Genomic DNA, 12,627 nt, shown 5'->3' with positions numbered 1-12,627 from the left:
GGAGCAGAATGCTAATTGCCTGCCAGAATATGCTGTTGGCCAAGTCCAATATTTTGGCCATATGTTGGTACCCTGAAGGTTTCATGCCGATAGCTCAAGCCATTCATGAGATATAATGGTGCTAAAGGCAGACAGTAAAGACTGTTGACCTTTGGCAGCCATTTTAGTAATCTTGACCCTGAGTGCCCATTTTTGAACTCAGCCAAGATTTTGACAATATCTTGATATCTTGAAGGTTTCATATTGATGGCTCAAGCTGTTGAGATACAGGCAAACCCTAGTTTAAAGATGCAATTGGTTAAATAAAAACCCATCACTGGTCAAGGTATTGTATCTCGAGCCTTGATAGATTTAACATGTAAAGTATTTGGTATGGATGCGTCATTGAACTTTGGTTCCCCCCCCCCCCCCAACCAAGTCCTAAACCCACCCAAATGAGTCAAAAAGAAAAAAATTTTAAAGCCAATCTAAATGGCCAGCAGCTGTAAAAGAAGCTAACCTAACCCTAAAACCAGTGCTCTTCTTGCTTGTACCCAGTCAAGGTCACTGGAGAATGTGATATCCAACTCGTATTCAAACTCGGTAGAGAAGAAGCAGCAGCAGTTTATGCAATCCCACCATCAGATTGTCCCGGTACAATTAAATTAACATCTCGTATGCATAATAATAATGTATGAATGACACAGAATCATCCAAGGTGCGAATTGTTTTGACGGGGAATGCGATTGAGATAGTCTTTTCAACAGACCTCCTTTTTGTTGTTTTAGATACTGTTCTGGTTGTTGAACTCCTTTATTTTCTTCTCACTTATTATCCAACATTTATTCAGAAATTCCTTTGTATTTTCAAAGTGTTTTCCCCTAAACAGCAAGAATGTAAATACGGTACATGATTTATCGATCGATGATGCAATCGGGATAGCCTTTTAAATGATCCCTATTTATGTCGTTTCAGCTACTCCTCTGGTTGCTGAGCTTCTTTATTTTCTTCTCTTTTATTTTCCATCATTTATTTAGAAGTTCCTATGTATTTTCAAAGCGTTTTTCCTTGAATAACCCAAATGTAAACACATGATTTATCGATGTCATAGTTTTCATCAATGCATGAAATATTTACTGTTAAGGTTTTCATAATAAAATTATTATTTTGTAGTGGTACTGACTGCATTAAATGGGTCTGAAACATGGAATATGGGTGTAGCAGCGAGGAAGAGTTTGAATGTAATAGAGATGAGGTGTCTGAGGAGTATGTGTGGAGTGACGCATATGGATCGAGTGAGTTACGCGGGAGGTTGTTGATCAAGTTGAGTAGAGAGTGTCGTGATGGTTTAGGCATGTAGAGAAAATGGATGAAGAGCGATTGATGAAAAAGGTAACTGGATTGGATGTGAGAGATGCAAAGCTGAGAGAAAGACCACAAATAGGATGGATGGACTGTATTAAGAGAACATTAGATGCTCAAGGGATATCTGTAGAGTAAGGAAGAGTGGCTGCTTGTGATAGGAATGATTGGAGAGGAATTGTGAGTGAATAAATAGTGATGTGACCCTGAGGAGATATTCTCTTGTATTTGGTCTGATCAGCTTATCAGGTCAGGTACGGATAAGGGTATAGGTCCATTATGATGTAGTAGGGGTAAACCAGCTCTGCTGTTGGGCCCTGCTGCTGATGTCTCTGATTGCACTGCGCAGTTGACCCTTGTGCAGTGTGGTGCGATGAAGATCTCTCTCTTCTCCCCTTGGGGGTAAGATACGAATAAATGTGGAATGTATCGTTCTGTCTTGGCAACCCCCCATTCTTTGGGGGAAGCAGCCTAGGTATATAGATAGTTATATTATAATGTATTCCAAGATTAGGTGGATGTTCAGTGGTCAAGCACGAAATATACCTTGTCTGATGGGCGAGAATCCTTACCTCAAATGACAGTGTCACTCCTTCTGTGACTAAAACACATTAATCTGAGTCTAAAAACAGTTTGTAAATCAACCTAAACACAAAATTTAAATCTAAAATATCATCAAAATTGGTTTTAAAAAATCGAAACCCATCACAAAACCCCAGGTAAGCATACGATAGATGGGGTAGGGTGGTATTTTTACCCCCGTCACCATTCCGGGGTATCACATCTAGGGGTATCGTAAATCTGGGTTTGCCTGTATAATGGTGCTAAAAGTAGGCAGTAAAAACTATTTAACCTCTGGCAGTCATTTTGGTGACCTTGACCTTGATCCCAAGTGCCCATTTTCGAACTTGGCCAAGATTTTGGCCATATCTTGATACCCAGAAGCTTTCATGTTGATAGCTCAAGCTGTTCATGAGATGTAACGGGAACACACACACACACACACATACACACGCACACACACACACACATACACACACACACACACACACACATACACACGCACACACACACACACACACACACACACACACACACACACACACACACACACACACACACGAACAGCTGGAGAGAGCGGACGTCCCAGGCATCGCTCCCAACCTTGAGTAGTTTCAGGAATTTTGTCTGTCCTGTCTCCTAGGGTCTTTCTTTAAATTTAAAATAATGAAAGTTAGTACACTATCAAAAATGTAAAGATTTGTTGGCAATAGTATACATGAATGTTTGTGGCTTATTCGGTAACAGCTGTTTAGGTACTTTACATTAAACATGGCCGAAAATGTAAACAATGAGGGAATGGAATTTCAAGGATTTGATGCTAATACTAATGTCATGGACCTGGTGAAATAATTAATTATGAGGATTAGTGAACTCGAAAAAAAAGTAGAGAATCTAGTGATTAAGGATGTGTCAGGAAATACGGAAACCACCATACAGAGTCTAATCCAATCCAACGAAACAGCCAATGAAGAGATTAGGAATTTGAAGAGGGAAAATGTTGAACTGAGGAGGAAACTTGAAGAGAGTACTAATAAAACGGAGAAGGTGAGTAATGTATTAGAAGAACATAAGGCAAAGTGGGCACAAGTAGAAGAAGAACAGAAAGAAGTGGTCAGCTTAAGAGAGATCATCCAGGAAGAAAGGGAAATGAACAAGAAAGAAATGGAAGAAAATTTAGTGAAAATACTGAAGAAAAAAGAGAAAATAGTGAGAGAAACTGTAGAAAGGAACAGATGTGTGGTAGTATTTGGAAACAGGGAAGAGGAAGAAAAGGTTAGGTTCTCAAGACTCGAGAGAGACACGAACATGGTTAGAGGAATATTAGGCAAGATTGACCCCGAAGGAGACAAGTGGGTAAAAGAAATTTAGGAAGTAAGGAGGATAGGGCCTTATAAGAAAGGGGAAACAAGACCAATGAGAGTCAAGTTTACATCAGAAAGTGTAATAAATGAGATACTTAAAGTGACCTGGAAATTAAGCAAAGAGGCGGGGATGGAAAATATTATAATAAGAAAAGATCTGAATGAAGAAGAAAGAGAAGTTTTAAAATCATTAAAGGAAGAAGTAAAGGAAAAAAATGATAAGAGGACAGAGGAAGAACGTAATACTTTTTTTTGGAGAGTATTGGATATGAAAGTAAGGAAGTGGTATTTAAGGAAATAGAAGTGAAGGAAACTAGGGGGGATGGTTGTGAAAGATCAGAAGTTGAGGAAGTGGTATGGACAGAGAGTAGGAGAGAAGAGGGTATTAATAATGTCAAAAATAATTTGAAGGTGATATATACTAATGTTGATGGTTTCGTATCGACAAAGATCGAAATTAATGATTTCTTGAGAGAACATGAACCTGATGTCATGTGCTTTGTAGAGACCAAATTAAGAGAAGATATTGATGTTCATTTGGGAGATGGTAAATACAAACTGTGGAGAAAAGACAGAAAAGAAAAAAAGGGAGGAGGAGTGATGATAGCAGTGAAAAACAACATAAATGTAGATACTGTGGAAATGGGAGAAGGCAGGGCTGAAGTGATATATATGAAATTAGAAACTGGAGAGAATGTTAAGAGAGATATGGCGGTAGTGTATGTTCCCTCAAAGACGAGAGCATGGAAGGATGACGAATACCATGAGATGTTGTCTGATATGGCTAGCTACTTGCAAAAAATAGTTGAGAAAAGCAATAATATAATTTTGGTAGGTGACTTTAATTGTAAAGAGGTGAACTGGGAGGAATGGTACTCGGGAGGCGGCGAGGATTCGTGGGGCACTATGTTATTAAATATAGTAATGAATAATGTGATGACGCAGTGGGTCAAAGAAGAGACGCGATTTCGAGGTGAGGACACACCAGCAAGGTTAGATTTACTGTTCACCAAAGAACCCGATGTAATAGAATCATTGGAATATCTCTGTCCTTTGGGAAAAAGTGATCACGTGGTCATTGAGTTCCAGATGTTAATAGGAAACGTCGAGCCAAGAGACGAGCTTCATAGACAGGGAAGGTGCAACTTTCGCAAAGCAAATTTTACAGGATTGAGAAAATTTTTTGAAAATGCGGATTGGAGAAAATTCAGAGAAACAAGAGAGATACAGAGGAAGTGGGATATCTTTCTAGACCTCTATAATTTGGGAGTGGAAAAATTTGTACCAAGAGTAAGAGGGAAAGAAAACAGGAAAAAGGAGCGGTTTAATAGAAGGTGTATGATAGCCAAAAAAGAGAGAGATAAGGCGTGGAACAATTGGAGAAAGAGAGGTAACGACAGAACAAAGGAAGAATATAAAAGAACAAGAAACGAATACACAAGAATACGTAGGGAAGAAGAAAGGAATTTTGAAAAAGGTATAATTGACAAATGCAAGGATGAACCCAAACTCTTTTATAGATTTGTTAATGGCAAACTGAAACAAAAGGAAGGAATCACAAGTAGATGGAGAGGTCTTTAAGGATGCGGCAATGCAAGCAGAAATAATGAACAAACGTTTCCAGTCAGTTTTCACTAAAGAAAAGGAGCTTGTGGAAGGGGAGGGAGTGATTAGAAATGTTCCGGTGATGAAAGATATAAAAGTGGAGGTGCTGGAAGTGTATAAATTACTGGAAACTCAAGATGTAAGGAAAGCCCCAGGACCTGATGGAATTTCTAATTGGGTACTGAAGGAATGCAGAGAACAACTGGCGGATAAAATTCACAGCTTAATTGTATGCTCACTGGAAGAGGGGAAAGTGCCACAAGAATGGAAGAGGGCAAATGTGGTACCAATTTACAAGGGAGGAAACAGGGAAGAACCCCTGAATTATAGACCAGTGTCTCTAACCAGCATGGTCGCAAAATTGTGTGAGAGAATCCTGAAAGACAGATGGATAAAATATCTGGAAGAGATGAATATTTTGGCTGAATGTCAGTTTGGACTCAGAAGTGGAAGGTCATGTATTTACCTATTTCTAGTATACAGGAATTGAGCAATGCTCGTGTTGTCCTGTCTCCATATCCACATTTATCAAGTCTACCTCTACACACATGAATATTTTTCTCATGCACCACCTCTTTGTCTAAGTCGTTCCAAATATTTAAGAATATACCTAATTGTGATATACACGGAATGTACTATGCTCGTGGGTTTCCGTCGCTGTTTCTCAATAAGTCGAATTTACCTTTAAACTCGTTTAAGTTTCTAGACTGGACGATCTCTTTGTCCAGGCTATTCCATAAGTCTATACTTCTGTAAGGAAAGCTATATTTCTTGATATCCTTCAAGCAGCTTGACTTTTTCAATTTCATTCCATGTCCTCTTGTTGCTCTCTTATCCCATACAAACAGATCTTCTTTGTCAATTTTATCTACTCCCACCATGGTCCTGAACACCGCAATCATGTCTCCCCTCTTTCTCCTTTCCTCTAACGAAGGCAAATCCAGTTTTTCCAGCCTCTCTCTGTATGACAGGTCTGTCAGACTGGGGACCATCTTGGTTGCTGTTCTTTGTATTCTCTCAATCTTGTTTATATCTTTCTTTTTGTGTGGGGACCACACTACCGCTGCATATTCTAACCTGGGGCGGATCATGGCCACTATCAATTTTTTCATCATTTCCTCATTCATATAATGAAATGCTACTCTTATGTTAGTCAAGAGCTTATAAGTCTCTCCAACTATCTTGTTAATGTGCTTTTCTGGTGACAAACTATCTTGGACCAGCACTCCCAAATCTTTCTCTTCTCTCCTTTTTGTGATTAATTCATTACCCAAAAAATAATTCAGTGATGGTCTCCTGGTACTTTTACCCATTTCCAATATTTTACATTTCTTTACATTAAATTTCATTTCCCACGTCCGGCTCCAATTGTGTATCCTATCCAAATCCTCCTGCAGTATTTTACAATCCTCCTCAACCTCTATCTTCCTCAAGATCCTTACATCGTCAGCAAACAGACTCGCATAACTGTTCACTCCATCTACCATATCATTTACGTAAATCAGGAACATTACTGGCGCTAACACTGACCCTTTAGGGACTTCATCTGTTACTTCCCTCCATCCAGACATCTTTTCCTTTATTACTGTCCTCATTTGTCTGTCTCTCAAAAAGTCTCTCATCCATTCCAGAAGTTTCCCCTTTAGTCCTCCTATATATTCTAGTTTCCACATTAGTCTCTTATGAGGTACCTTGTCAAAGGCCTTCTCTAAGTCTAAGTACACACAATCCACCCAACCATCTCTCTCCTGTACCACATCAATCGCTCTTGAGTAAAAGTTCAACAAGTTTGAAACACATGACCTTCCACTTCTGAATCCAAACTGACATTCAGCCAAAATATTCATCTCTTCCAGATATTTTATCCATCTGTCTTTCAGGATTCTCTCACACAATTTTGCGACCATGCTGGTTAGAGACACTGGTCTATAATTCAGGGGTTCTTCCCTGTTTCCTCCCTTGTAAATTGGTACCACATTTGCCCTCTTCCATTCTTGTGGCACTTTCCCCTCTTCCAGTGAGCATACAATTAAGCTGTGAATTTTATCCGCCAGTTGTTCTCTGCAACAACTCAAGAGCGATTGATGTGGTACAGGAGAGAGATGGTTGGGTGGATTGTGTGTACTTAGACTTAGAGAAGGCCTTTGACAGGGTACCTCATAAGAGACTAATGTGAAAACTAGAATATATAGGAGGACTAAAGGGGAAACTTCTGGAATGGATGAGAGACTTTTTGAGAGACAGACAAATGAGGACAGTAATAAAGGAAAAGATGTCTGGATGGAGGGAAGTAACAAGTGGAGTCCCTCAAGGCTCAGTGTTGGCGCCAGTAATGTTCCTGATTTATGTAAATGATATGGTAGATGGAGTGAGCAGTTATGCGAGTCTGTTTGCTGATGATGTAAAGATCTTGAGGAAGATAGAGGTTGAGGAGGATTGTAAAATACTGCAGGAGGATTTGGATAGGATACACAATTGGAGCCGGACGTGGGAAATGAAATTTAATGTAAAGAAATGTAAAATATTGGAAATGGGTAAAAGTACCAAGAGACCATCACTGAATTATTTGTTGGGTAATGAATTAATCACAAAAAGGAGAGAAGAGAAAGATTTGGGAGTGCTGGTCCAAGATAGTTTGTCACCAGAAAAGCACATTAACAAGATAGTTGGAGAGACTTATAAGCTCTTGACTAACATAAGAGTAGCATTTCATTATTTGGATGAGGAAATGATGAAAAAATTGATAGTGGCCATGATCCACCCCAGGTTAGAATATGCAGCGGTAGTGTGGTGCCCACACAAAAAGAAAGATATAAACAAGATTGTGAGAATACAAAGAACAGCAACCAAGATGGTCCCCAGTCTGACAGACCTGTCATACAGAGAGAGGCTGGAAAAACTGGATTTGCCTTCGTTAGAGGAAAGGAGAAAGAGGGGAGACATGATTGCGGTGTTCAGGACCATGGTGGGAGTAGATAAAATTGACAAAGAAGATCTGTTTGTATGGGATAAGAGAGCAACAAGAGGACATGGAATGAAATTGAAAAAGTCAAGCTGCTTGAAGGATATCAAGAAATATAGCTTTCCTTACAGAAGTATAGACTTATGGAATAGCCTGGACAAAGAGATCGTCCAGTCTAGAAACTTAAACGAGTTTAAAGGTAAATTCGACTTATTGAGAAACAGCGACGGAAACCCACGAGCATAGTACATTCCGTGTATATCACAATTAGGTATATTCTTAAATATTTGGAACGACTTAGACAAAGAGGTGGTGCATGAGATAAATATTCATGTGTGTAAAGGTAGACTTGATAAATGTGGATATGGAGACAGGACAACACGAGCATTGCTCAATTCCTGTATACTACAAATAGGTAAATACACACACACACACACACACACACACACACACACACACACACACACACACACACACACACACACACACTCAACTACCGACTAGTATCACTGACCAGTGTTGTAAGCAAGGTATTAGAAAAACTTATAAGAAAAGCTTGGGTAAATCATCTAGAAGAACACAGGATGATAACAGAAAGACAGTTTGGTTTCAGAAAAGGAAAATCATGTGTTACTAATCTGTTGAGCTACTATGACAGAGTAACAAACACAGTACAGGAAAGGGAAGGATGGGTGGACAGTATCTATTTAGATTTCAAGAAAGCTTTTGACACAGTACCACACCAAAGACTTTTATGGAAACTGTACCATCAAGGAGGAATTCGAGGCAAACTGTTTTGTTGGATTTTTTTTTTTTTTTTTTTTTTTTTTTTTTTTTACAGAACGGAGGAAGGAAAAACAAATGGGGGGAAAAAAAAAAATCCATACACCAGACTACTGGTGTCCTCCATTCATGAAAGATCTGTAACAGTTAGACTTGAACAGTTGTGGGTTGAAATTTGGAGGAAAACAACTCTGGGGAAGCGAGTTCCAGAGAGATGCAGTTCGGGGAATGAAAGAATTCTGATAGGCAGAAGTTCTGCAATATGGTTGAGTGACATTCCAGTCATGAGCGCTACCAGATGCCTGTGTAGCACGAGGGAAGGCATGGAGAGGCGGCACCATGGATGCAACCTCGTCTGAGCACTTGCCAAAAAAATATCTGTAAAATAATGCAGGGGAGGCAATATTCCTTCTTACTTGCAGGGGAGGTAGTTTATATGTAATGGCAGGGTTGTTAATGATTCTAACAGCTTTATTCTGAATTTTGTCCAGTTGTCCCAATGCAACCTCTCCACAACCATTCCACAAGGGTGAGCAATATTCAAGCTGAGAGCGCACATGACTCTTATAAATTATAGCTAACTGCTCATCGGCGAAGAAGTTACCGACTCTGTACAATAATCCAAGTTTCTTTGAGGCGGTTTTAGCAAGTGATCTGACATGAGAGGTCCAGCTGAGGGCACTGTTAAGTGAGACACCAAGAATGTCAATACTTTTGGAGATGGGAATATTAGTAGCACTGAAGTTAATGTACGAATCTGGTAATATCTGTCTATTAGTAAACTGTGTATATTTAGTTTTACTAGCATTAAAAGAGACAAGGTTGTTTTGTCCCCATTCACTGATTGTAGCTAGATCTTGATTTATGGAGATGGCTGTACTGAGTTGAGAGGTAGAGATATTAGACTTTGTAAATGGATGTCTGAGTGTGAATGAACTATGTAGTGTTGAGTCATCTGCATATGAGTGGACGGGATTGTGAGTGACAGATAAGAGATCATTAATATGAACCAGAAATAGGGTTGGCGCCAGAACTGATCCCTGCGGCACGCCGGCGTTAATTGAGTGGAAATTCGAATATACATCATCTACTTTTACTCTTATTTTCCTGTCACTAAGATAAGAAGAAATCAAAGGAACAAAAGACGTTAGTCCATAGCAAGGGAGTTTGGACAGCAGGGAACGGTGCCATACTCTGTCGAAAGCTTTAGAGATATCAAGAGCTACTGCATGAGTTTCTCCAAAAAGATCAATTGATTGATGGATGGTATGAGTTAAGAGATTGAGTATGTCAATGGTGGATCTTTCGTGGCGAAAACCGTATTGTCTATCACTAATTAAGTTGTTTGATTCAAGATGTTTAACAATATGCTTATTAATTAAAGTTTCAAATACCTTACCAAGAGAAGATGTGACAGCTATTGGTCTGTAATTGGAGGGGTCAGACGAACTTCCTTTCTTCGGAACTGGGTGGATATTGGCTTCTTTCCATGAATTTGGGAATAAAGAAGTACGTATGCATAGTCTGAATAATTTGGCTAGGACAGAGGCAAGGTCAGGGGAACACTTTTTCAAAACAATTGGAGGAATTCCATCTGGGCCTGGAGCTTTGTTGGTAGGTAAATTGTCTAGGATGGATTTTACAAATCTTGTCTGTATTTTAAGCGGGGCAATTTCGGGAGAATCAAGTTCCAGTATTGAGACATTCTGGCTGGTATCATCTATGGTAGAGTTTCTTGCAAAGGTACTAGGAAAGATATCTGCTTTCCCACGTGGGTCATTTGTAATATTGCCATCTGAAGATTTTAGTGGGGGAATGGAAGATGACTTGTTAGAGTTATTATTGAAAGAATTAAGAGTTGACCAGAATATTCTATTGTCATTAGGGTTGTTAAGTAGTTTTGATGCTTGCTTTTGAAGAAAGTTTGATTTAGATAGATTTAATACAGCTTTTGCATGATTTCTAGCAATTTTAAATTGGGAGAGTGATTCAGATGTTTTTGATTTTAAGTAAGAGTTATATGCTAATGACTTTTGGGCTGTTGCTCTGGCACAATTGCCATCAAACCATTTTGGAGAGTTTGATCTTTTAGTGAACTGTTGACTTGGTATGCAAGACTTTCTCATAAAAAGAGAAATGATGACAGTACTAAGAGGAAACTACTCATCATGGGAAGAAGTGACTAGTGGAGTACCACAGGGTTCAGTGCTGGCGCCAATCATGTTTTTAGTGTATATAAATGATATAAACAGTAACACTGGAAATGAGAGCTATCTGAATATGTTTGCAGATGATGCAAAAATACAAAGGAGAATTACTAACACAGACTCTTGTAAAGAGCTACAAGAAGAATTAAATAAACTTCATGAATGGAGTAGTACATGGCAAATGGAATTCAGTGTGGACAGGAGTCATGTAATCAAGTTTGGTAAAAGTGGAAAAAGACCTGATTGGGATTATAAGTTAGGAAATAAAACCCTATACACATCAGAAAGAGAGAAAGACCTAGGGGTGATTATCAATAGCAGACTATCTCCGGCTGACCACATCAGCGAGAAGGTACGGAACATGTATACACTGCTTGCAAATATGAGAATAGCATTCACATACATAAATGAAGACATGCTAAGAAGGATAATAACATCTTTCTTTAGACCAACCCTGGAATATGCATCAGTAGTCTGGAGTCCTCATCTCAAAAAGCATATAGACAAGATTGAAAAAGTTCAAAGGGCCGCTACAAGATGGATACCAAGCTTAAGGGACCTAAGCTATGAAGAAAGACTAAATAAACTGAATCTACCAACACTACAGGAGAGAAGGAAAAGAGGTGGCATGATAATGCTATATAAGTGCATATCAGGAAAGGGGAAAATAGACATAAATGATTACTTAACATATGGAGAAGCATCAGCAAGAGGACACTGCAAAAAACTGCATAAGAAGAGAGGTGATAAAGATGTAAGGAAATTCAGTTTCCCAAACAGAGCAATTGATCAGTGGAATGCATTACCGAATGAAATAGTGTGTGCCAAAACAATTCACAAATTTAAGGATATGTACGATAAATATGGTTTAAGACACGGGACAGTATGAGCTTGACTCATTCCTGTAAAGATACAATGGGGTGCTTTGGAGCCGCCATGGAAGTGGTCGAGCCTGCCACTGACAGTGAACAGTCGCACTCTCATGAATCATTAATAATATATTTTTCTGTGGACTTATGATTCAAATTAATGTTTGTAATGTGTAGAGGAATTATTTTTTTCTCAAATAATTGAGAAGAAATGAAGGCAAACTACTTATTCTTTTCATAGTAATACGTAAAAAATATTTATCCAGCTAGACTAGCATCAAATGAACTCCAAGATCCTCATTTATTTTGCATTAGTAGTCTTTTATTGTACTGAAAGAGGTGGAGTTACATTACTCACTATTGGCTGGAACGAAATACTTTGTAATTGCCCTCTTCAAGTCGATTACTAGCCAATATAAGCAAAAAATTGGTACAACGCTCGTAACATCCCAAATATCCAAGTGGCGCATGCGCATTGAAGGTACAGTCCCAGGGACAAGATAGACTCTGCTTTTGTTTACTAATATTGCGGCACCCAAGATTTTGTAATATTCACATTTGAGGACATCAAGATAATTTCAGAAAGGCTGTCTTAGATAAATATTTTTACAGATCAGCTTTTAACTAACTGCTCTATGCTGCAAGATATTACCAAATTCTTCTGTTACTGTGCTTTCATTTCACCAAAGATTTTGTGTGCATGTGGGACAAGAGGGATGTTGTTGATAGTGAGGTGTGAGTTATGACAGTGTTCTACCATAAAAGAGGCCATTCTGAGTCTTTTTGTAGTACACCAGTCATGAAGTGTGTGTGGGAGTGTTAAGTCATCTGGATAGGAAGCAGTGTGTACTTTGTGAGTGAAAGTGAAAAGCACACACACACACACACACACACACACACACACACACACATATATATATATATATATATATATA

The 12,627-nt window shown here is 38.8% G+C and overlaps 1 protein-coding gene across 1 annotated transcript in view; it reads left to right on the top strand.

The window, feature by feature from the left end:
• The window catches only part of LOC145413461 (uncharacterized), a 319,141-nt gene that overhangs the window by 138,832 nt on the left and 167,682 nt on the right, over positions 1-12,627 (top strand). The window lies entirely within an intron of this gene.

The sequence above is a fragment of the Coenobita brevimanus genome, chromosome 96 (genome assembly GCF_032717465.1).
Source record: "Coenobita brevimanus isolate Jiangsu-jjx chromosome 96, ASM3271746v2, whole genome shotgun sequence".
NCBI classification, from domain to species: Eukaryota; Metazoa; Arthropoda; class Malacostraca; order Decapoda; family Coenobitidae; genus Coenobita; species Coenobita brevimanus.
The sequence above is the reverse complement of the archived record's forward strand: the minus strand, read 5'-3'. Positions and strand labels throughout refer to the sequence as shown.